Source organism: Arachis hypogaea, chromosome 15, assembly GCF_003086295.3.
Source record: "Arachis hypogaea cultivar Tifrunner chromosome 15, arahy.Tifrunner.gnm2.J5K5, whole genome shotgun sequence".
Classification (NCBI taxonomy): domain Eukaryota; kingdom Viridiplantae; phylum Streptophyta; class Magnoliopsida; order Fabales; family Fabaceae; genus Arachis; species Arachis hypogaea.
Genome location: NC_092050.1, coordinates 99,338,930 through 99,364,336, shown reverse-complemented (window position 1 = coordinate 99,364,336; position 25,407 = coordinate 99,338,930). Strand labels below are relative to the sequence as shown.

The window sequence follows — 25,407 nt, the reverse complement described above, 5'->3', positions numbered from 1 at the left end:
GCAAATACAATAAACAAAAGAAAATGAAAGATGAGAAAAATAAAAAGTGAAAATTTTTTCTTTTTTTTAATTTATTTATTATTATTATTATTATTATTTATTTATTTATTTATTTATTTTTTGAAGAGAGGGAAAAGAAAAAATTAAGAAAAGAAGAAGAGAGAAGAAGAAAGGTAGAAAGAAAGAAGAAGGAGAGAAGAAAGAAGAAGAAAGGAGAAAGGAGAAGAAATAGGGCACGAGGTGACGCGTAAGCGTCGCCCAGGCTTACGCGTGGGGTGCAGCAGGGACAAGCAAAGCGTAAGCTTCGCCCACGCGTACGCATGGACAGCAGAAAGTGCAGGTGACGTGAAAGCGTCGCCAACGTGTACGCGTGGGTCCAGATTGCGCTTTTCGCACAAAACCAGCGCAACTCTCTGGTTTTTGTACTAGGAGTCCCAAAATGGCATACGACGCGTGCACATCGCCCACGCTTATGCGTGGAGTGACCCTTTTTTTTTAAACACTGAAAACAGAAACAGGGCACTCTCCTAACCTATAAACACTCTAAAGCAACCAAAATTCAAATTTAACAAAAATCTTTTAGTTTTTGAAAAATTTTCAAAGGTAAAACAAACAAAATTTGCATTACAAGCAAAATGCAATTCAAAAACAACTATTCTAATCAAAACATGAGCCTAACAAGCAACCTAGCAATCAAAGCAAGATATGCGAAAGTATGAAAAGAAGAAAACTACCTAAGAATGACAACTCAATTCATTCATTGATTATATATACAAGAGAATGGAAAGAGTTTACCATGGTGGGGTGTCTCCCACCTAGCACTTTTATTTATTGTCCTTAAGTTGGACTTACGGGGAGCTCTCATCAAGGTGGCTTGTGCTTGAATCCATCCTTAGACATCCACCAACGCCTGAATCTCCAATAAGCTCTATCATTCAAAATTAATAGGTCCAAGCTTTGATGGAGTTCTTCATAAATCAAGAGCTCCCAAAATTGATTCTCCTTGTGCGATCTCGGATCCTACACTTTATTTTGACACCCGTCTTCAAGTTGATCATCATTATTCCATTTGGGTGCCATAATCTTGGAATTCTCACTCAAGCAACCAAACATCATCCTAGACCCAAGCAATCTAGTTCTACACCAACCCTTGCTATTAAGCTTTGAACATGCAATCATCATGAACTTTGACTTACAACCCCAACCACTAACCATCTCCTTTTTGCTCTTAAAGCCACAAAGAGTTCCAAGTTGCCCATCCGTCTCAAGGAAACCATATTCAAGTGGAATAATAAAGCTTAGGGATAAGAGATTTACCCACCTGAATGAAAGAATGGATGGTGATGGCTTGGGGAGAGGTATTTCCAATGGCCTTACAAGCTCCACTCCCTTGTGTTCTTCCTTGATGACTTTCACCTCTTGACAACTTCTTTGAACTTCTTGCTCGTCAACTTTGTCCAACTCCTCCTCCTCATCAACCAAATCAAATTTGGGAAGTTGTGTAAAGTCCACTTCAACATCAACTTCACATCCTTTGGAAGAATCTTCAACAAGGTCACCAATGTCACTTGGTGTAGAGTTGTCTTCAATGACGAAACTTAACACTTGCTCAACTTCTTCTACACCTTCTTCTTGGTAGCTTTCTTCCAATTCTATCTCATCTTCATTGCTCATCAAGCCAGAGAAGAATTGTTTCCCGACACATGCAAACCCTTTGAGATGAAGAATGAAAACCTTTTCTTAAGAAGTAATCAATTGTACAAATTAAAGATAGAAAAGCTATTGCATTAATCCATGGAACTAATAGAGCTCCTAACCTTAACCGAGGAGAATTAGTTGCTCATGTTCTTCGAGAAATCCTTAATTGTTCAAAACTAAAATTGACGAAAAAGAGAAGAGGTCAGAACCCTCTTTCCTTATATACTAACCCTAGAAAATTAAATTCAAATTCAAACATTAAAATAGAATCAAAACTAAAGTGAAATCAAATCTCTTTCATAATTGTTTTCTCCTCCGTACCGATCTCCATTTTAATTGCTTGCAATGTTCAATTAATGTCATCATCAATGGGCTTTTGATTGATCATCCAGAAGGTTGAGAATTTGGAGAAAGGCTGACCATGATTGAAGTCTTAGGAGATGCACTTAAGCCCACCTACCATGTAAGATTTTTTGCGTGCCACATGAAGTAAAGTTTGGGTTGAGTTGCTTTCTGTTGAGCTCACCTACCACGTGAAATAAGGCTATGTTGTACGTGAGCCAATTCCCTTCAATTGTTGCCTTCAATTGCTCCCCAGCATTATACGTGGTGAAAATACACTTGTGCGTACGCATGCATGTATGCGTATGCATTCTTGCTAAAACCTCTTGTCGTGCATACGCATACCACACATGCGTACGCACGATTGCTGCATCCTATGTGAGATCTCCCACGTCCCATGTGAAAAGTGATAGTCATGCGTACGCACGACTTGCATGCGTACGCATGATAAGTGAATTGTTCCCAATGTGGTACGTGATCCTTCCCATATTGAACGTCTCTCTCTATACTTCCAAAGAAGCTTCTGTTCAACTCAGGGAGTGTTCTGCTTGCCATAGATAGCTTCCTGTTTGTTGCTCTCTATCCTCTTTTCTGTTCTGTTTCTTTCTATTTTCCTTCTAAAGTTTTCTGTAATCAATGAAATTTCACTAATCAAAATAATGTCCATTCTAACCTTAAATTCATTGTTCATCCAACAGGAATTCTTAATAAATCAATTGAAATCAAGAAGAAAAAACACTAAAGATGCAGATGCATCACTGGTGCACGAAATTGTGATCATCAACAATGGGGCCAAAGACTTGGTGCTCTCAAACGTGAATCACACTTTATCACAACTTCGCACAACTAACCAGCAAATGCACTGGGTTGTCCAAGTAATAAACCTTACATGAGAAGGGTCGATCCCACAGAGATTGTCGACTTGAAGCAAGCTATGGTCACCTTGTAAATCTCAGTCAGGCGGATTCAAATGGTTATAGAGATTTGATAATTAAAACATAATTAAAATATAAACTAGGATAGAGATACTTATGTAATTCATTGGTGAGAATTTTAGATAAGCGTATAGAGATGCTTTCGTTCCTCCTGAACCTCTGCTTTCCTGCTGTCTTCATCCAATCATTCTTACTCCTTTCCATGGCAAGCTGTATGTTGGGCATCACCGTTGTCAATGGCTACATCCCGTCCTCTCTGTGAAAATGGTCCAATGCGTTGTCACTGCATGGCTAATCATCTGACGGTTCTCGATCATACTGGAATAGGATTTACTATCCTTTTGTGTCTGTCACTACGCCCAGCACTCACGAGTTTGAAGCTCGTCATAGCCATTCCTTCCCGGATCCTACTCGGAATACCACAGACAAGGTTTAGATTTTCTGGATCTCAGGAATGGCCGTCCATGGGTTCTAACTTATACCTTGAAGACTCTAATATCTCAGACTCGATCCCCTGTATTAGATATCTAAGAGATACTCATTCTATCTCATCTTCATGTAGAACAGAAGTGGTTGTCAGGCACGTGTTCATAAGTGAGAATGGTGATGAGCGTCACATAATCATCATATTCATCATGTTCTTGGGTGCGAATGAATATCTTAGAATAGGAATAAGCTTGAATTGAATAGAAAAACAATAGTACTTTGCATTAATACTCGAGGAACAGCAGAGCTCCACACCTTAATCTATGGTGTGTAGAAACTCTACCGTTGAAAATACATAAGAACAAGGTCTAGGCATGGCCGGAGGCCAGCCCCCTAAACATGATCAAAGGATCAAAAGATAATCCAAAGATGATAAAATACAATAGTAAAAAGTCCTATTTATACTAAACTAGTTACTAGGGTTTACAGAAATGAGTAAATGATGCAAAAATCCACTTCCGGGGCCCACTTGGTGTGTGCTTGGGCTGAGCATTGAGCTTTACACGTGTAGAGGCTTCTCTTGGAGTTGAACGCCAGTTTGTAACCTGATTCTGGCGTTTAACTCCACTTTGCAACCTGTTTCTGGCGTTTAACTCCAGAATGCAACATGGAACTGGTGTTGAACGCCAGTTTGCATCGTCTAAACTCAGGTAAAGTATGGACAATTATATATTGCTGGAAAGCCCTGGATGTCTAATTTCCAACGCAATCAAGAGCGCGCCATTTAGAGTTCTGTAGCTCCTGAAAATCCACTTTGAGTGCAGGGAGGTCAGAATCCAACAGCATCTGCAGTCCTTCTTCAACCTCTGAATCTGATTTTTTGCTCAAGTCCCTCAATTTCAGCCAGAAATTACCTGAAATCACAGAAAAACACACAAACTCATAGTAAAATCCATAAATGTGATTTTTATTTAAAAACTAATAAAAATATATTAAAAACTAACTAAATCATACTGAAAACTATGTAAAAATAATGCCAAAAAGCGTATAAGTTATCTGCTCATCACAACACCAAAATTAAATTGTTGCTTGTCCCCAAGCAACTGAAAATCAAATAGGATAAAAAGAAGAGAATATACTATAAATTCTAAAATATCAATGAAACTTAGCTCCAATCAGATGAGCGAGACTAGTAGCTTTTTGCCTCTTGAATAGTTTTGGCATCTCACTTTATCCCTTGAAGTTCAGAATGATTGGCATCTATAGGAACTTAGAATTTAGATAGTGTTATTGATTCTCCTAGTTCAGTATGTTGATTCTTGAACACAGCTACTTTATGAGTCTTGCCCGTGGCCCTAAGCACTTTGTTTTCCAGTATTACTACCAGATACATAAATGCCACAGACACATAACTGGGTGAACCTTTTCAGATTGTGACTCAGCTTTGCTATAGTCCCCAATTAGAGGTGTTCAGGGTTCTTAAGCACACTCTTCTTTTGCTTTGGACCTCGACTTTAACCGCTCAGTCTCAAGTTTTTACTTGACACCTTCACACCACAAGCACATGGTTAGGGACAACTTAGTTTAGCCGCTTAGGCCAGGATTTTATTCCTTTAGGCCCTCCTATCCACTGATGCTCAAAGCCTTGGATCCTTTTTATTTACCCTTGCCTTTTGGTTTTAAGGGCTATTGGCTTTTTACTCTTGCCTTTTCTTTTTCTTTCTTTCTTTTTTTTTGCTATTTTTCTTTTCTTTTTTTTTCTTCGCAAGCTCTTTTCTATTCACTGCTTTTTCTTGCTTCAAGAATCATTTTTATGATTTTTCAAATCATCAAATAACATTTCTCCTTTTTCCTTATTCTTCAAGAGCCAACATATTTAACATTCATGAACCACAATTTCAAAAGACATATGCACTGTTCAAGCATTCATTCAGAAAACAAAAAGTATTGTCACCACATCAAAATAATTAAACTAGTTTCAAGGATGAATTCGAAACCATGTACTTCTTGTTCTTTTGTTTTTTAGAATATTTTTCATTTAAGAGAGGTGATGGAGTCATAGAACATTCATAGCTTTAAGACATAGACACTTAGACACTAGTGATCATATAGTAAATACACAAACATAAATAAACATGAAGCATAGTAAACGAAAAATAGAAAATAAGAACAAGGAGATTAAGGAATGGGTTCACCTTAGTGAGGGTGATGTCTTCCTCTTCTTGAAGAACCAATGGTGCTCTTGAGCTCCTCTATGTCTCTTCCTTGTCTTTGTTGCTCCATCCCTAGTGATTTTGGTGCTCTTATCCTTAGTTACTCCCAATAGTTGTGTGGAGGAAAATATATCCCTTGAGGTATCTTAGGGATTTCTTGGTGAGGGAATTCCTCATGCTCTTGTTGAGGTCCATGATCTCTTGTTTTGCAGTCAAATGCTCTACTACTGAGCTATGGACCCTTGAGATGAATCTCTCCATCTCTCATGACTCGGAGGTGGAAGCTTTTGCCTTCCCTTTCCTCTTTCTTGAGGTTTCTTTGGCCTTAGGTGCCATTAATAGTTATGGAAAAATAAAAAGCAATGCTTTTACCACACGAAACTTAAAAGGTTTGCTCGTCCTCGAGCAAAAGAAGAAAGAAGTGAGTAGAAGAAGAAGAAAATGGAGGAGATGGAGTTGTGTGAATGGTTAGAATTTGAGTGGGTGGGTGTAGGTGGGTTATATGATGGTTTTGGAGGAGTAATGGAGGTGATTGGTGGAGGTTATTTGTGGAAGAGAGTTATGAAAATGTGTGAAGAAGAGAGAAGAAGTGGTGGGGATCCTGTGGGGTCCACAGATCCAGTGGGGCCAAGGACTAAAACGCCCTTGTTGTGCAATCCTGGCGTTTAACGCCAGACTACTGCTTGTTTCTGGCGTTAAACACCCAAATGTAGCCTGTTTCTAGCGTTTAACGCCAGGTAGATGCTTGTTTCTGGCGTTAAACGCCAGCTTGGTGCTTGTTTTTGGCGTTAAACTCCAGATAGATACTTGTTTCTGGCATTTAAACGCCAGAATACTCCTCCTCCAGGGTGTGCTATTTTTAATGCTGTTTTTCATTCTGTTTTTGAATTTTTTAGTAGTTTTTGTGACTCCACATGATCATCAACCTAATAAAACACGAAATAAAACAAAATAGATATAAATAACATTGGGTTGCCTCCCAACAAGTACTTCTTTAATGTCAATAGCTTGACAGTGAGCTCTCATGGAGCCTCACAGATGTTCAGAGTATTGTTGGAACCTCCCAACACCAAACTTAGAGTTTGAATGTGGGGGTTCAACACTAAACTTAGAGTTTGATTGTGGCCTCCCAACACCAAACTTAAAGTTTGACTGTGGGGGCTTTGGTTGACTCTGCAGTGAGAGAAGCTTTTCATGCATCCTCTCCATGGTTACAGAAGGAGATCCTTGAGTCTTAAACACAAGGTTGTCCTTATTCAGTTGAAGGACCAACTTTCCTCTGCCCACATCAATCACAGCTCTTGCTGTGGCTAGGAAGGGTCTTCCAAGGATGATGGATTCATCCTCATCCTTCCCAGTGTCTAGGATTATAAAATCAGCAGGGATGTAACGGCCTTCAACCTTCACTAACACGTCCTCTACTAATCCATAAGCCTGTTTTCTTGAGTTGTCCGCCATCTCTAATGAGATTCTGGCAGCTTGCACCTCAAAGATCCCAAGTTTCTCCATTACAGAGAGTGGCATTAAGTTTATTTCTGACCCCAGGTCACACAGAGCCTTCTCAAAGGTTATGGTGCCTATGTTACAGGGTATTAAGAATTTACCAGGATCCGGTTTCTTTTGAAGTAATTTCTACCTATCCAATGCATTTAGTTCATTGGTGAGCAAGGGAGGTTCATCTTCCCAAGTCTCATTACCAAATAATTTGGCATTCAGCTTCATGATTGCACAAAGGTACTTAGCAACTTGCTCTTCAGTAATGTCTTCATCCTCTTCAGAGGATGAATACTCATTAGAGCTCGTGAAGGGCAGAAGGAGGTTCAATGGAATCTCTATGGTCTCTAGATGAGCCTCAGATTCCTTTGGTTCCTCAAAGGGAAACTCCTTATTGGTCACTGAACGTCCCAGGAGGTCTTCCTCACTAAGATTCACGTGCTCCTTCTCCTTTGTAGGTTCGGCCATGATGGTCAAATCAATGGCCTTGCACTCTCTCTTTGGATTTTCTTCTGTATTGCTTGGGAGAGTACTAGGAGGAGTTTCAGTGACCCTTTTACTCAGCTGGCCCACTTGTGCCTCCAAATTTCTAATGGAGGATCTTGTTTCATTCATGAAACTTAAAGTGGCCTTAGATAGATCAGAGACTATATTTGCTAAGCTAGATGGATTCTGCTCAGAATTCTCTGTCTGTTGCTGAGTGGATGATGGAAAAGGCTTACTATTGCTAAACCTGTTTCTTCCACCATTATTAAAGCCTTGTTGAGGCTTTTGTTGATCCTTCCATGAAAAATTTGGATGATTTCTCTATGAGGGATTATAGGTGTTTCCATAGGGTTCACCCATGTAATTCACCTCTGCTATTGCAGGGTTCTCAGGATTATAAGCTTCTTCTTCAGAAGATGGCTCTATAGTACTGTTGGATGATTCCTTCAATCTAATCAGACTTTGAGAGATCATATTGACTTGCTGAGTCAATATTTTATTCTGAGCCAATATTGCATTCAGAGTATTAATTTCAAGAACTCCCTTCCTCTGAGGCGTCCCATTACTCACAGGATTCCTTTCAGAAGTGTACATGAACTGGTTATTTGCAACCATGTCAATGAGTTCCTGAGCTTCTGCAGGCGTTTTCTTTAGGTGAATGGATCCACCTGCAGAATGGTCCAGTGACATCTTTGATAGCTCAGACAGACCATCATAGAATATATCCAGGATGGTCCATTCTGAAAGCATGTCAGAAGGACACTTTTTGGTCAGTTCCTTGTATCTCTCCCAAGCTTCATAGAGGGATTCACCTTCTTTCTGTTTGAAGGTTTGAACATCCACTCTAAGCTTACTAAGCTTTTGAGGAGGAAAGAACTTGGCTAAGAAAGCCGTGACCAGCTTATCCCAAGAGTTCAGGCTATCTTTAGGTTGAGAGTCCAACCATATTCTAGCTCTGTCTCTTACAGTAAACGGGAAAAGCATAAGCCTGTAGACCTCGGGATCAACCCCATTGGTCTTAATAGTATCACAGATTTGCAAGAATTCAATTAAGAACTGAAAAGAATCTTCTGATGGAAGTCCATGAAACTTGCAATTCTGTTGCATCAGAGAAACTAATTGAGGTTTAAGCTCAAAATTGTTTGCTCCAATGGCAGGGATTGAGATGCTTCTTCCATGTAAATTGGAATTTGGTGCAATAAAGTCACCAAGCATCTTCCTTGCATTGTTATTATTTTCGGCCATGTCTCCTTCTTTTTCAAAAATTTCTATCAGATTTTCTCCAGAGAGTTGTGCTTTAGCTTCCCTTAGCTTCCTCTTTAGAGTCCTTTCAGGTTCAGGATCAGCTTCAACAAGAATGTTCTTATCCTTGTTCCTGCTCATATGAAAAAGAAGAAAACAGAAAATAATAGGGATCCTCTTTGCCACAGTAAAGAGGTTCCTTTATGTGAGTAGAAGAAAAGAATAAAAGAAGGGGAAGAGAAAAACTCGAATACAGAGAGGAAGATGTTGTTCGAATTTTGGGTGGAAGAGAAGTGTTAGTAGATGAATAATTAAATAGAAGGAGATGAGAGATGAGAGAATTTGAAAATTAAATAAAATAAAATAAAAAAAATTTGTTTTTAATTTAAAATCAAAGTTATAATTTGAAAATTAAAAAGAAAAATGAAATTAAATTAAATTAAAGTTTAAAACAATTAGTTAATTAAAAAGGAATTTTGAAAAAGAGGGAAGGGATTTTCGAAAATTAGAAAGAGAGAGTTAGTTAGGTAGTTTTGAAAAAGATATGATTGAAATAGTAAACTTTTAAAATCAAACAAAAAGTTAAGTAGTTAATTGAAAAAGATTTGAAACTCAAATTTTGAAAAGATAAGAAGTTAGAAAAGATTTTGAAATTAATTTTGAAAAATATGTGATTGAAATTTAATTTGAAAAAGATTTGAAAAAGAGATTTAAAAAGATTTGATTTTGAAAATTAAAGTTGATTACTTGACTAACAAGAAACAAAAAGATAGGAGTTAAAATTTAAAGATTGAACCTTTCTTAATAGGCAAGTAACAAACTTTAGGATTTTTGAATCAATCACATTAATTGTTAATAAAGATTTTAAAATTATGAAATAAAATAAGAAAAAGATTTTTGAAAATTAATTTGAAATTTTCGAAAATTATGAAAGAAAAAATGAAAAAGATTTTATTTTTGAAAAAGATTTGAAAAAGATAGAATTTTTAAATTGAAAATTTGATTAAACTCATAAGAAACAACTAAATTTTAAAAAGTTTTGACTAAATCAAATCAAATTTTCGAAAATTATGAGTGAAAAAGGGAAAGATATATTTTTTATTTTTGAATTTTTAATGATGAGAGAGAAAAACACAAAATTGACACAAAACATAGAAATTATGAATCAAAACAACTAATGCATGCAAGAACACTTTGAATGTCAAGATGAACACCAAGAACACTTTGAAGATCAAGATGAACATCAAGACTTATTTTTGAAAATTTTTAAGAAAAGAAAAACATGCAAGACACCAAACTTAGAAATTTTCAAACTTTAGACACTAACAAGTTGAAAATGCATATGAAAAATAAGAAAAGACACAAAACAAGAAAAATTAAAGATCAAACATAGAAAATCATCAAGAACAACTTGAAGATTATGAACACATGCATGAATTTTCGAAAATTTTAAGAAAAATTAAAAAGATGCAATTGACACCAAACTTACAAATTGACACAAGACTCAAACAAGAAACATCAAATATTTTTGGTTTTTATGATTTTATTAATTTTTTTTTAAATTTTTTCGAAAATAAATAAAAACAAAGAGTTAAAATTAAAATAAAATTACCTAATCTGAGCAACAAGATGAACCGTCAGTTGTCCAAACTCAAACAATACCCGACAACGACGCCATAAACTTGGTGCACGAAATTGTGATCATCAACAATGGCGCCAAAGACTTGGTGCTCTCAAACGTTAATTACACTTTGTCACAACTTCGCACAACTAACCAGCAAGTGCACTGGGTCATCCAAGTAATAAACCTTACGTGAGTAAGGGTCGATCCCACGGAGATTGTCGGCTTGAAGCAAGCTATGGTCACCTTGTAAATCTCAGTCAGGCGGATTCAAATGGTTATAGGGAATTGATAATTAAAACATAATTAAAATATAAACTAGGATAGAGATACTTATGTAATTCAATGGTGAGAATTTTAGATAAGCGTATAGAGATGCTTTCGTTCCTCCTGAACCTCTGATTTCCTGCTGTCTTCATCCAATCATTCCTACTCCTTTCCATGGCAAGCTGTATGTTGGGCATCACCGTTGTCAATGGCTACATCCCGTCCACTCTGTTAAAATGGTCTAATGCGCTGTCACTGCATGGCTAATCATTTGTCGGTTCTCGATCATACTGGAATAGGATTTACTATACTTTTGCGTCTGTCACTACGCCCAGCACTCACGAGTTTGAAGCTCGTCATAGCCATCCCTTCCCGGATCCTACTCGGAATACCACAGACAAAGTTTAGACTTTCTGGATCTCAGGAATGGCCGTCCATGGGTTCTAACTTATACCATGAAGACTCTAATATCTCGGACTCGGTCCCCTGTATTAGATATCTAAGAAATACTCATTCTATCTCATCTTCATGTAGAACGGAAGTGGTTGTCAGGCACGTGTTCATAAGTGAGAATGGTGATGAGCGTCACATAATCATCACATTCATCATGTTCTTGGGTACGAATGAATATCTTAGAATAGGAATAAGCTTGAATTGAATAGAAAAACAATAGTACTTTGCATTAATACTCGAGGAATAGCAGAGCTCCACACCTTAATCTATGGTGTGTAGAAACTCTACCGTTGAAAATACATAAGAACAAGGTCTAGGCATGGCCGAGAGGCCAGCCCCCTAAACATGATCAAAGGATCAAAAGATAATCCAAAGATGATAAAATACAATAGTAAAAAGTCCTATTTATACTAAACTAGTTATTAGGGTATACAGAAATGAGTAAATGATGCAGAAATCCACTTCCGGGAACCCCTTGGTGTGTGCTTGGGCTGAGCATTGAGCTTTACACGTGTAGAGGCTTCTCTTGGAGTTGAACGCCACTTTGTAACCTGATTCTGGCGTTTAACTCCACTTTGCAACCTGTTTCTGGCGTTTAACTCCAGAATGCAACATGGAACTGGCGTTGAACACCAGTTTGCGTCGTCTAAACTCGGGGAAAGTATGAACTATTATATATTGCTGGAAAGCTCTGGATGTCCACTTTCTAACACAATTGAGAGCACGCCATTTGGAGTTCTGTAGCTCCAGAAAATCCACTTTGAGTGCAGGGAGATCAGAATCCAACAGCATCTGCAGTCCTTCTTCAACCTCTGAATCTGATTTTTTGCTCAAGTCCCTCAATTTCAGCCAGAAATTACCTGAAATCACAGAAAAACACACAAACTCATAGTAAAGTCCAGAAATGTGATTTTTATTTAAAAACTAATAAAAATATATTAAAAACTAACTAAATCATACTGAAAACTATGTAAAAACAATGCCAAAAAGCGTATAAATTATCCGCTCATCAATCACTGCTGCTTATGTCGCTACTATCTATGCCACTTTTTCTTCTTAGCTCTAGTGCTTTTCCTCTGGTAATGCTTCTAAACTTAGGGTTTTTTGAAATTCTGATTTGTTGATATAATTTATAATATTTATTTGTTTTTCTGAGACTTATGATTGTTATTGATTATTTAGTTCTAAACTTAGGATACTGAACTTGTTTTGAACTTAGGGTTTTTTAAAATTCTAAACTTAGGGTACTAAACTTGTTTAGTTTTAATTCTAATTAGAACATGTTCTGATTTGTGTTCCTTATTTAGTTCTGATTTATTCTGATTCTAATGAAAACATGTTTTGATTATTGTTGATTCGCTCTAAACTTGTTATTATGATTTATAAGGTTGATTTATTGCTCTAAATTTCTTATTATTGTTGATTTGTGTTGAGTATTATTAATTTGTTCTCTTTGTTTGGTTTTGATTAAAGACTACAATAATAAGTCACATTAATTTTCAATATGTGTTAAGAGTGAAAATGATAGTAAATTAATAAAAATCAAATATGAAATTATTTTAAATGACTTATGGATGACTTTTTTTTTGCATATGGACAAAATTATACATGTAATATATATTGTTGAATGTTTGTGAAGTTTGGAATGTGCAGTTACCTCTTTTGTTTTATTTGATTTCGACAGATAATGTATTTCTTTAACTAAGTTTAACGTAGTTTATTTTGATAAGAATTTTGATTGATGTTGTGAATATATTTATCACATTTTTAATTAGTATGCTCTTTGTAGACATGACGACATGTAGAGGTGTTGCGGATGAGCCTAGTGGTTGTGGTCATGTTTGTGGTCATGGTAGAGGGAGGGATTTTGCCAGTACCCTTGAAAATTCTGGATCTTCTCCCTCTACTCCGACTACCCCAACGTAAGAACTACTTTAAGTCTTTTATATGCTAAAAATGTTTGATAATTCGTGATTATTGATTCTTGATTATTGATTCTAGTTTTAGTGGATTTAGGGTTGTAGGTTTGAACTACTGAAAGTCTTTGATATATCGTGATTAGTGATTGATACGTGAGCATCTATCCTATCTTTTCCAAGTGAATTTGCATTTGAATTGTTAAGTTTGATCAAAATTTAAATACCTTTTAGCCACTATGAATACTACTTTGATTTGTGTGCATTTGTTTATTTCAGGTAGCATTCGGATGGATTTGACAAGTTGTGTAGCAGAAAAGGAAGAAACCGAATGATGCTGTTAACCCGGACCTCCTTACACTCTAACAAGAATAACTTGAGCTACAGATATCCAATTGACACGGTTCTAGTGGCATCAGAAAGCTAACTTCCAATTCCAACGATATATAATAGTATAACCTTTCTTGGCATTCTGTATGGCCAAGATGGTGCCTAACATGGAATTTCCCAAGTTAGGTGCCAGGATCACAATGCGCCCCATTTGCAAGCTGCCTAGGCCATGCCTAACTTCAAATTCTTGAAGTTAGGCGCCAGGTTCAGCAATTTGAGGTGGTCCCCAATTCTCCAAGAAGCCAGCACGCAATCTTTTATTAATTTTGATTAAACTTTTATTTTATTTCACAATAGGAAAAGATATTATTTAGTTTTAGAAAATATATTTTACATTAATTAGGATTAGATATAAAAGGGTAAAGAATCAGCCATTCGAGCTCTTCTCTTCTCTCTTACCTCATTCTGCAATTTATAGTTTTTCAGAATCCTTGAGCAACTAAACCTCCACTATTAAGGTTAGGAGCATCTTTTTATTCTATGGATAAATACTGTTACTTTTGTATTTTAATTCATGTATTGATTTTAAATTCAAGAAATGTTTTCGTTCTTCATCTTATGAATCTGGGTGGAACGGAAATATGACCCTTATTCTAATTGAGTTCTTGTAAACCTTGGAAAAGCTCTTTGCATGAACAACAGCTTGAAAACAAATTATCCTAAATTGCTAATTATCTGGACTTAACGGGATACGTGACATATAATCCTCTTATATTTGGATAATTAGGGTTTCTGTAGCACATAAACTAGAATTGAACTTAACCCTCTAATCGGAGTCAAGTGACCAAGGAATTGGCGGTTGATGAAGGTTAGAGGAGACTAAGAAGGTCTAAAGAATTAGGGTTTAGTCACATATAGTTTGCCATGAATTGAATCTTGCATGATTAAAATAGTTGGTAAGAAAAGTTACTCCGGAAAATAAATATCTCTAACACCTTAACTGTTTTACTTATATATTTCACAACCCGTTTACTGCTTGCTTTCTGATTTTTTTGAATTTACTGTTTAATGCAATTGAGACCCAAACTCTCTTTTCTGCTTGTCTAACTAAGTAAATCACGCAATCATTATTGCTTAGTCTATCAATCCTCGTGGGATCGATCCTCATTCACTTGAGGTACTACTTGGTACGACCCGGTGCACTTGCCAGTTAGTTTGTGCGTTATAAATTACGCACTAAATTTTTGGCGCCATTGCCGGGGATTGATTGTGATTAACAACTACTCATTGTTTGATTACTTAAATTAGATAATTTTTCTTCTAATTAGTTTTATTTTTATATTATTAATTTTTATTTTTCATTTTTTTCCTTTATTTTTTTTCTTGCTTTTCGTTCACCCAGCCCCTATATTCGTTTCTTTTACTTTCCTTTTTAATTTTCATTTTTGTTATTAGTTATTAAAATTATTTAGTTATCCTGTTGTTTTATTTGTCTTTTAATTTTATAGTTTTTTTTATTTTCTTCATTTTAGTTTCGTTTGTTCCTTGCATTATTTTTACTTTTATTTTTAATTTTCTATTTTATTAGTTTTAATTGCTTTTCAGCTTTAATTTTCGAATTTTGTGTCAATTATTTATTTTTTCTTAATTTCTGAAATTAAGTTTGATGTCACCTAGTTATTTTTATTTTAATTTTTCTATTTATTTTTTTATAAATTTTGAAATTTTAATTCCCATTTTGCTCATAATTTTCAAAATTTTACTTGTTTAATTATTTAGTTGTTTTATTTTATTTGTTTTACACATGTTACCTCATTGGGAATTCTCTGCACTCTGACGTAGAGATTTCCACTTTTGTTTGTTTTCTATTTTTTTATGAGCAGGAATAGGGATAAAGAGCCCTTTCTTGATTTTGATCCTGAACCTGAAAGGACTTTGAGGCGGCGCTTGCAACAAGCTAGACTTTACAAGGCTAGTGAAAATCTCAGTGAGACTTTTGAAAAGGAAGCTGCAGAGTCCACTATGGATCCCAATCATATTGTTAATGCTAATACAGGCAATCAGAATGAGAATGAACAACCTAGAAGGGTGCTTAGCTCATACACTGCTCCCAATCCAAATTTCTATGGAAACAGTATTGTGGTGCCTCTTATAGCTGTAAACAACTTTGAGCTAAAGCCTCAGTTAGTCACTCTGGTGCAGCAAAACTGTCAGTATCATGGACTCCCACAAGAAGATCCAAACTAATTCATCTCTAACTTCCTGCAAATTTGTGACACTATAAAAATAAATGGAGTGAATCATGAGGTCTACAAGCTCATGCTCTTTCCATTTGCTGTGAGGGATAGAGCAAAGCAGTGGCTTGATTCTTAACCCAAGGAGAGTATGGACACTTGGGATAAGGTTGTCCATGGATTTTTGTCCAAATTCTTCTCACTACAGAAGTTGACTAAGCTAAGGGTGGATGTTCAGACCTTCAGGCAGAGAGATGGTGAGATCCTCTATGAAGCCTGGGAGAGGTACAAGCTGATGACCAGGCAATGCCCCGCTGACATGTTTTCTGAATCGACTAAGCTGGAGATTTTTTATGATGGCCTCTATGAAATTGCCAAAATGTATTTAGACAACTCTGCAGGTGATTCATTGTACATGAAGAAGACGCCTGAAGAGACTACTGAGTTTATTGAGTTGGTTGCTAACAACCAATATCTTTACTCCTCTAACAGGAATCTTATGAACTCTGGGGCTCCTCAGAAGAAAAGAGTCTTGGAAGTGGATACTTTGGATGCTATTCTTGCACAGAATAAGGTCATGTCTCAACAGATTAATATGCTTACTCAACACTTGAGTGGGATGCAAGTTTCAGCTGTTAATGCTCAAAATGCCCCTCAAGAGGCTCCATATGACATGAATGGTGGCTTTAATCAAGGTGAGAATTATAATGCTCAATTTTCTCCGGAACAGGTCAATTATATGGGGAATGCTCCTAGAAACCCCAATAATGATCCATATGCCAAGACCTTTAATCCAGGATGGAGAAACCACCCAAATTGTGGGTGGAGAGAGCAACCTCAAAGGCCATAGAATTTTAACAATCCTCAGAGCGGTTTCCATCAGAATAATTTCAATAACCGTCAGTTTCAGTCATCTCAGCAAGCAACTCCTCAGCCTCAGAAGACTACTGATCTAGAATATCTGGTAATAAGATTTATACATGAAACCATAGCATCAATCAATAACTTGGAGGTTCAGATGGGTCAATTAGCCACAAAAGTTGATGAAATTGATTAGAGGACCACTAATAGCCTTCCTGGTAACACAATTCCAAATCCAAGAGAGCAGTGCAAGGCCATCACCGTGATAAGTGGACAAGTGGCAAGTATGGAAGCACAAGTTACTGAGGAGCCAGTTGAAAAAGAAGTTTTGAAGGAGAAAAAGGAGGAGGTTGAACACGCCCCACCTAGGAGTGCAGACAATCCTTTTCCAATCACTCTTGACACACAACCAACATTACCTAAAGCTCCTGAATACAAGCCTAAGATGCCATTGACAATAGAATTCTTGCATGGTTTGGAATCAATCAAAACAAGCATCAATTCGTTGGTAGCATAGTCCAAACCAACAATGAATTCTCAAGATCAAATAATAAATTCAAAACAAAATATAAACTGAGAGTAATTAAACCTCGAGTCGTCTTCCTTAGGAGTTGCAATGAAATGTACATTTATTGACTATGAGAGAGAGCATGGGAATTGGGAATGAAAGCAAGAGAGGAAGAGATGTAAATAGCAAGAGAGTAAAGGATCATGTGAGAATTAAAGGGAAAGCAATTAAAGCAATGGAAATGGAAATTAAATACTAAAAGGGACTCTTGGCAAGAATTGGGGAATTTAGGATTCCTATCCTAGTTGTGGACCACACACATGGCAATTGTGTGAATTAAATCCAAACTAGTCAATCTTCCTTGAGAATTAGTCAAAAGAGCATAATTGATCTCAATCCATAAGTCCTAGTCAACTCACTAATTACTTAGTGAAAGACTAGCGTCAATGGAAACCAAACCAATTAACTATTCTCACACAATGAGGAATGGACATCCACAACTCAATTCCAGCCAAACACCCAATTTCTCAACCAAGGAATTAAACGTGCAAGAAATTAAACATCAAAGCAATTAAATAAACATGCAAGAAATTAAACATCAACAAAGCAATAAAAGTCAAAGCAATTAAATGCAAGGAAAGGAAACTTAAAATGCAAGAAAACTTTCTGGCAAGCAATTGAGAGCTAAGGCTACCTATCCTAGTCGTTGACCACAAACATATGATAATTATGAAGAGTTAATTCTACTTAGTCAACCTTACATCAAAGATAAGTCAAATAGGCATAGTTGATTTCAATCCCTAAGTCCTATGTCAACACTAAGGGGTCACATAGAGTCAAGGGAGACCAAATCAACTAACTCACTCTAATATATCAAACAAGAATGGACATCAATGACTCAAGGGACACCAAAGTCAACAATTTCAAGCCAAGAGTGAGGAAAAACTATGTAAAAACTAAGCCAAGCATTTTATCAAACACTTGGTGTGCATGAGAATAAAATAATATTAAAATGCATTAAAATAAATTCTAAAACTACCAAAACAAGAAAATAGCAATAACAACTAAAGAGAGAAATAAATGACATGAAAACATAAATTTGCATTAATTAAAAGTAAAGTTAACAAGAGTATCCATGAACATAAAAATAGCAAAATAAAGGAAAAGACAAGAGGAATTAAGAAGATAAAGACAAGAGAGTAAGAAAACATAAAGAAAACTACATTAAAACAAGAATTAAAGTGCTGAAATTAAAAGAAAACTAAGCTAAAAACCCTAAATCTAGAGAGAGGGTGGAGCTTCTCTCTCTAGAAACTAAGAGAAAACATCATAAAAACTAAACCTAATTTTCCCCCTTCATTCCTCTTCACTTTGGCCTTAAATAGCTTCAAAAAATGAGTTGGACTGGGTTTTGGAGGCCCAGAATTTGCCCCCAGTGATTTGCATTAACGACCTCACGTGCATGCATGCGTGCGTACGCACGACCTACTGTGCCTACGCACATTTGCGCAAAATTTCCATCGTGCGTACGCATGACATTTGGTGCATATGCATCCTTTCACGAAGTCACCGTTGTGCGTATGCACGCATCACTATGCGTACACATCTTTGCAGCAGCTTCCAAATCTCATTTTCTTCATGATTTCTCCCATTTTTGATGCTCTTTCCTCACTTCTTCAACCCAAACTTGCCTTGAAAACCTGAAATCACTTAACAAACACATCAAGGCACCAAATGGGATTAAAGTGAATTAAAATTGACCAAATTAAGCACAAAAGAGTATGTTTTCACTTTCAAGCACTATTTAGGGAGAAATCTCAAAAGCATGCTATTTAGATGAATAAATGTGGGTTTATGTGATGAAATCTACTCAAATCAAACGAAAATATATCGTAAAATATGGACTCATCAGCCATATCCTCAGAGACTTCAAAAGGAGACCAAGGACAAGCAGTTTTCAAAGTTCTTGGAAGTCTTCAGAAAGGTACAAATTAATATTTCTTTTACTGAGGTTTTGGAGCAAATGCCTCTCTATGTTAAATTCATGAAGGAGTTGTTGTCAAAGAAAAAGCCTTTAAAGGGAGATGAGACAGTGGTCCTGACTAAGGAATGTAGTGCCATAATTCAGAATAACTTGCCAAGAAAGATGCCAGATCCAGGTGATGTGCGGAAAACGATCCAACACAAAACTCACCGGCAAGTGCACCGGGTCGCATCAAGTAATAATAACTCACGGGAGTGAGGTCGATCCCACAGGGATTGAAGAATTGAGCAATTTTAGTTTAGTGGTTGATTTAGTCAAGCGAATCAAGATTTGGTTGAGAGATTTGTGATTTGCAGAATTTAAAATGCACGAAAAGTAAAGGGGATGGGTAATTTGCATGAAATTAAAGAGAACAGGAATTAGAGTGCTGAATCTTAAAGAACAAGAAATTAAATGGCAGAAACTTAGAACGCAAGAAATATAAACTGCAGAATCTTAAAGTGCAAGAAATGTAAATGGCTTGAATTATAAAGGGGATTGGGAATTGGATTTGCAGAAATTAAACAAGGAAAAGTAAAATTCAACAAACAGAAGAGTAGAAGATAACTTGAATTGAATCGGATATAAAACGGAATTGTAAATGGGCTTGAAAAGTATTAAACAGAGAATCGAAAATGGGAAATCCAGATCTCAGGACTCAAGAGACTAGATAACCAAGTCTAGATCTCAATGCCTTCCTAGATCCAGCAAGAACAATTGCAAAGGAAATGAAGAAATGTAAATTGCAGAGAAAGTAGAAGAAGAAGCAATTAACAGAAACTGAAATTCAATGATGCGGAAAATTAAACAAGATCCCAAGGTGAGATTGAAACAGAATTTCTTCAATTCTCCACCCAAGATCCGAAGCAAGAAAAGTAAAGAGTATTCAAGCAAGAACAAGGAAGAAGAGAGATCAATTCTCCTCCCCAAATTCTCTTGAATTAAAACAACAATGCCAAAATGTAAAGGTGAGCTCTCTACAAAACTACCTAATCAAAACCGAAAAGAAAAGCTCCCCTAAAAACTTAAATCCTAAGCTATTTATACACTTTCTTCAAATGGTCTTCAAGCCTTGAATTGGGCCTTTGCTCTTGATGGAATTGGGTTGATAGAGGCCTTGGTTGATTGCTCTTGGAGTTGGAGAGAGAACCGAAGTGAACCGGGTTGGGAATTATAAAAGCTTGAGTAAAAGTTTGAGTAAATATTTGAGGCAAACTTTTACTCAAACTTTTTACACCAGCTGCCCCATTCTTGCTGCTACCAACGTTTGAGCTAAAGTTTGGGGTCAAACTTTTGCTCAAACGTTGGCCCCCTTATGCACACTCATGGCGCCAACGTTTGCCAAAAAGTTTGAGGCAAACGTTGGCGCAAACTTTTTGTCTCCAGGGTGTGTTGCTGATGGCGCCAACGTTTGCCAAAAAGTTTGAGGCAAACGTTGGCGCAAGCTTTTGTCCTCCAGGGTATTGATTTGTGATGCCAACGTTTGCCAAAAAGTTTGAGGCAAACGTTGGCGCAAGCTTTTTTCCCAAAAGTTTGAGCTAAAGTTTGAGGCAAACTTTTGCTCAAGCTTTTTGTTCCCTGGGGTGTTTTCACTTATTCCGAAAGTTTGAGCTAAAGTTTGAGGCAAACTTTTGCTCAAACTTTTTGTTCTCTCTTGCTCCTAGCCATTCCTTCTTGCTTCAACCTTTCTCCAAGCTTTCTTCACCTATCATTAATCAACCAAACACATCAAAGCTATGCTCAAAATCATGAGATTGTCATTCTTTCATAATATGTGACAATTATAGCATAAATCCTCATGAAATTGCATTAATTTATCTATGGTTGATTAAATCAAAGGAAACATGAAAATCTACCCAATTGGCTTGCTTGTGGCTCAAGAAAGTGCATAATTCAATTGAAAACAAAAGAAAAAGGCTAGTGAAACTAGGCTAATATGACTTGTCATCATCAGGGAGCTTTCAAAATTCCATGTACCATTGGGAGCACCACCTTTGAGAAAGCCCTATGTGATCTGGGTGCAAGCATAAATCTAATGCCCCTGTATGTGATGAAGAAGTTGCAAATCCAAGAGGCACAACCCACAAGGATAGCATTACAAATGGCAAACAAATCTCTAAAGCCTGCATATGGATTAGTGGAGAATATCTTGGTCACAGTGGATAAGTTCTTCCTCCTAGTAGATTTTGTGATTCTTGACATGTGGGAGGATGAAAATGCCTCTATAATCCTAGGAAGACCATTCCTAACCACTGGAAGAGCTCTGATTGATGTGAAAGAAGGTGAATTAGTGCTTAGAGTGCATAATGAGCAACTGGTCTTTTATGTCTTCAAAAATATGCATTCATTAGGTGAAGAAGAGAGGTGCATGCAGACTGAGCTTATTGATCCAAACCTTCAAGAACCCCCCGATGATGCACCACAGGATCTGCAACTCAAACCTCCTTTGGTGACAATCAGCAAAATTTTTCCTGACATCAAACCTAAGTTTGGTGTCGGGAATGCATCATCCACCAAGGAGGAGGTTCCTAAAAAGAAGAAAGTACGCAAAGGATGGAGAAACAAAAAGATTCCCACTGAAGACTTTTCTCCAGAAATGAAGGTGATATTTACTGCAAGCCCAATCCTGCCTCATACAGTGAACAGGATACTATCTCTTGAGCATGTAGAGTTGATCCATGAGAGCACAGGAAAGAAGTTCACAGTGAGGGGTGATGAGCTAAGCCCCTATGATCACCATCCTTCCTAGTGGTGCTGACCGTCAAGATAGTAACAGTAAAAAAGTGCTTGTCGGGAAGCAACCCGATGCTTCGTATCCTTAAGTTTGATTTATGCCTTGATTTTATTTAGTTTTGTTTGAGTTCCTACTGTTTTTTCTTTGTTTTACGTGTCTTGTTTTCATGCAGAGTGATTAGAATAGAAACAAGTGCAATCAAACTTAATTTCGGTCTTTCGAATACCCTGAAGGAGTTGGATTCGGACAGGATGGCACCTAACTTCACTTTCTGAAGTTAGGCACCATATCAACGCCAATTTTAAAGGAGCTTGCAGGAAGCTTGGCGCCTAACTTCACTTTCTTAAAATTAGGCGCCTCAAAAAACATACAAGAGAAGGTTGCTACGAGATGGGTTGCGCCTAACTTGACAATTCTAAAGTTAGGCGCCAACCTTTTAAAGAAAATTAGAGGAGGTGACGCCTAACTTGAGGCACCAAGTTAGGCGTGAGAGAGGGACTTTGCATTCGAGACATACGGCGCCTAACTTTGTACTACACGAATCATTAAAATCCTGAACCATATCTTGTTGATTCATTCCCCGTACCATGCCATATTCCTTTCCTTTTTCTTTGCCTTCTCAATCCCATTAAAATCCCTTTGCCTAAATCCTAACCCCTGCCACCCGTGACCATTCTCATTTCATATACCCCACCCCCCTTCGGAAATGAGAGACACAATCCCACCTTTTCCTGACCACGGAACCCCTGCCATATATATGACCTCCTAATATATAATATATATATATATATATATATATATATATATATATATATATATATATATATATATATATATAATCTTGACCCCCACCTGTAACCCCTTAACCACACACATATATATATATACCCCCTTAACCACACAACAACGTTCCAAATCCTCTCTTTCTTTCATCACATGAACCCCCCTCCCCTCCTTACATCTTTTTCTTTTTTTTTTTTAATTTATTCAGATTTTAATTTTAAATAAATAAATAAATAAATAAAATAAATAAATAAATAACTATATATATATATATCCAAAAAAAATATTTTAATTAATTTTAACTTCTCTTGTCCTTTTATTATTTTCTTCTTCTTTTGTAATAATTTTTGTTTTTACTCATTCGTGCATTTTTTATGTCCCTCCCTGTTTTTAGTTTTTCTTTGGTATTGTCGCTTCGCTTGTGACTTTTCTATTTATTTAGTGGCACTAAAGGAAGGCAAATCATCTTCACAGAGGAGCACAGTCTGAAGGATCATCGGCCACTAGGATAACTGAGGTGGTTGAGTTCCTTTCATTCTATATTTTCTTCCGTTCTTATAATGTTATATTCCTATTTTCTGTTATTTTACTTGAATGTCTGCATGATCTTTCGTAATTCTGAGTCCTATTTCTAGTTTAATTCTGTTATTTTGAAATTTCAGTTATTTATCTTTTAATTGAAGAGACGTCTCATGTACCGCTCACTAAGCTCGAATCTAAAAAGAAAAGGAAAAGAAGTGATGAATGCATGATATGTTGCTACGGGATGTGGTGGTATTATCTGTGGTTCTGAATGCATGATATGAACAGTGCATATTTGAATTTGAATCAAAGGATGTTGGCGCATGAGGATCAGGAATTTAGAGAACTATTATGAATTCTCTGAATTAAACAAAAGTTTAATCCTTGAAGCAAAAGAAACAGTAAAAAGAATATGAAGAAGAGCAAGGTCCAAGGCTATGAGCATCAATGGCTAGGAAGGTCAAATATGATTAAAAAGCTCAAAGAGTTATTTTTCTAGCCATGTGCTTCTGGTGTAAATGTGTCAAGTAAATCTTGAGACAGAGCACTAAGAGTCAAGTCCAACTGCAAATATAGAGTATGCCAAAGGCTTTGAGCACCACTGTCTGGGAATAACTGAAAGAAAAATCAGAACTAAAAGAGAGTTCCCCAGTTAAGTGCTTGTGGTGTTTTTGTTTCAAGGAAAGTTTGAGACAAATCATTTAAAGTCACGGCTAGGCTCAAGGTGCAAAGCACCAAAGAAAAAAAATGAAAGAAAATTTGTTGTGTTCAAGGGTTAATCCGAAGTAAAAAGGGAAGAGAATTCATAATATTATCCGGATTCTAATTTCGAATGACAGTGACACTCCTCGAATTCAAAGGATAGTGAAATGCCAAAACTATTCAGAGTTTCAGTATGATAAACCCCACTTTGAGAAAAGACAAGAGCTCTATTGAGCACTCACCTCTCATGCAAATTCACATCCTAAGTTTATATTAGTTTTGGTTGCTTGAGGACAAGCAACAATTCAAGTTTGGTGTTATGATGCGTAAGCATCTATCCTATCTTTTTCTAGTGAACTAGCATTTGAATTGTTAAGTTTAATCAAAATTTAAATACCTTTTAGCCACTATGAATGCTACTTTGTGTTGTGTATAATTCTATTTATTTCAGGTAGCATTCAGATGGATTTGAGAAGTTGTGTAGCAGAAAAGGAAGAAAGCGAATGATGTTGTCAACCCGGACCTCTTTACACTCTAATAAGAATAACTTGAGATACAAAAGTCCAAGTGGCACGGTTCTAGTGGCATTGGAAAGTTAACTTCTAAAGCTTTCCAACGATATATAATAGTATACCTTTTCTCTACATTCTATACGGCCAAGATGGAGCCTAACTTGGAATTTCCCAAGTTAGGCGCCAGGATCACAATGCGCCCCATTTGCAAGCTGCCTAGGTGATAAATCACTATTTTATGGTTTATCTTGTGCTAATTTGAGTGGTTTTTATCAATTCTTTGCTCACTTATTCATATAATTTGCATGGTTTTATGAATCCTTCCTTATTCTGTGATATAGTTGAAAATATGTTTCCTAGGCCTTTAAACTGTTAATTTTAATAATCCTTTATTACCATTCGATGCCATGATCTGTATGTTGAGTGCTTTCAGGCTTTACAGGGTAGGAATGGCTTAGAGGATGGAAAGGAAACATGCAAAAGTGGAAGGAACGCAAAAAATGAAGTTTTGAGAAGCTGGCAGCGACGCGTACGCGTGCCTAGCGCAGAAGACAAGCGACGTGTACTCGTGACTGATGCGTACGCGTGACAAGGAATTTTGCCAAACGACGCGCATGTGTAACCTACGCGTACACGTGACATGCGCTACCTGCAAGAATCGCAGAAAACGCTGGGGGTGATTTTGGGCTGAGTTTGGACCCAGTTCCAAGCCCGAAAAACACAGAATAAAAGCTGTAGAATGGGGGAAACATAGGGAACAACTGATACAACTTTCATTCCTCTCTCTAGGTATTAGGATTTCTCTTAGTTTTAGGTTTATTTCTTCTCAATTTCAGGTTCTATGTTCCTTTAATTTAGTTTCCCTTCTACTTTTATTTGTTCTAGTATTCTAGTTTATTTCTTTTCTTTGTTGATTACTTTATGTTCACAATTTGGTTTATGAACTCCATGTTAGATTTAATTTCCTTATTTAATGCAATTTGAGGTATTTCATATTTATGATTTTAAATTAGCTTTTTACATTCTTAGCTTGAATTGAGTAATTAGAGACTCTTGAGTTATTAAACTCCTTTGTTGATTGATAATTGAAAGTTGCTAATTGACT

At 36.6% G+C, this 25,407-nt stretch overlaps 1 non-coding gene across 1 annotated transcript; it reads left to right on the top strand.

Annotated features, from left to right (window-relative positions):
* Window positions 1–8,338: 8,338 nt before the first annotated feature.
* Window positions 8,339–8,446, top strand: LOC112752816 (small nucleolar RNA R71). The gene has a single exon (XR_003177230.1). It is a non-coding gene; the product is annotated as a small nucleolar RNA R71 (small nucleolar RNA).
* Window positions 8,447–25,407: the final 16,961 nt, after the last annotated feature.